Below are 1,532 nucleotides of genomic sequence, written 5' to 3'. Positions count from 1 at the left end.
GGTGTGAGGATGAAAGACTAACCAGAACTGAAATTGCTTATCGTGCGGTGAACTGAATTCCCACGGCGCGAGTGAAGGGAGACCGAAAGCGATCTACGGCTTGAGGAAGGGGGACCGAAAGAAAAAAAATAAAATTTAAACAATGCACGCCTATATATAGACATTATTAGGGTTGATGTCATCTGTGTGTATGACGGACGTGTAGGGCTGACGTTGTCAGGCTAAAATTTGAAAGGTATTTTGGGTCAGTGTACATATGGTGCATGTGGTGTGTGAATAAACTTTGCCCTGAATGCCTTGGCAAGTGTACAGGCCGAGTGGTTTGGTAGTGAGCTAGAATATGCACCTGTTTTTTTGGGAGAAGATGCTGGAGTTTGGAAGTTTTTATGGCAACGGTGTGATGTGCGGGTGGTTACTAAATGCATAGCACGGACTGGAAATTGTCAGGTTTGGTAAGTTGATGCTGATGATTCGAGATTGTGGGCAGATGTTGCATAATTTTGGAAAGTCGTGGTGCTCCACTTGAACTTGAGAAGCAAGGTATTAAGGTTTGGATGGTGGTCATCATTTGGTGGCTTTGAGGCTTTTAAAAAATTAAAAAAATACACATGTATATATGGTCACCTTCTAAAGGGCCATGTGGGGGTGTTATGGGATGCCAGTGAGACCATCTGGAAGATGGTCGAAGGGTGGCGCTTCGAAGGCACACGGAGGAAAAGGAGGTCACCGAAAGGAAGGTGGGCGGCTTAGAACCGGGGGCCTCGTAGGTGTTGGTGTGGGAGGCGCTGCAGATAACGAGACAGAGGAAGACCTTTGCTGGAACGCTGTAGGTACAGGCAGCGTGGGCTTCTTAGAGAGTCGGGGCTCTTGGGCGTGTGCTGCAAGTGAAGCAGGGCATTGCTAGTGTGAGGCGACGTCACAGAGGTGAGACAAAGGTAGGGTAGCTCTGCAGCATGAGCGGAGGAAAAGCAGAGAGCTGCTGCCTTGTGTGTGTGAAGGCTGGCGGAGGTGTTGCAGATATCAAGGGTCGTTAAGAGGAGGCGCTGCGAAGAAAGTGAGTAGTCGCCTTGCACAGGTGATCTGCACAGCAGCTGGTCTTGTATAGACGAGAGTCTGCAGCAGCAAATAGCGAAGCACTGTGGAGACTGTGGCCGCTGCGTTGAACTGGTGGGGGGGGGCCTCCGTGTAAAGAGGAGTCGGGCGCAGCAGCAGGTTAAGAGAAGGCACAGTCGTGTGAAGAAAAGGGAGCCGCCTGGGAGCTGCTGGCGTCAAGGTGCAAGGCAAGTGTGGGCCACCTTGTGACGACTGGTGGGGGACCAGTAGAGCGCAAACAAGGGATGCACAGAGGAGTGGCAAAAGAAAATGATGAAGGCATTGAGCTGGCCGTGTGAGAGCCAGTGAAAGCACTGGCGGGTCTGAAAGGAGATGGCTCCAAGGGTACGAGGGGACAGGCAGAGTGGAGGCCTTGTGAGAAAGTGATCGTCTCGTCATGGTGAAGGAGCTCTGGTGAGTTGCAAATAGAAATAAAGAGA

This window comes from Cibotium barometz, chromosome 27 (genome assembly GCF_041138505.1).
Source record: "Cibotium barometz isolate CiBa-2024 chromosome 27, ASM4113850v1, whole genome shotgun sequence".
NCBI classification, from domain to species: Eukaryota; Viridiplantae; Streptophyta; class Polypodiopsida; order Cyatheales; family Cibotiaceae; genus Cibotium; species Cibotium barometz.
Note: the sequence above shows the minus strand (reverse complement) of the source record.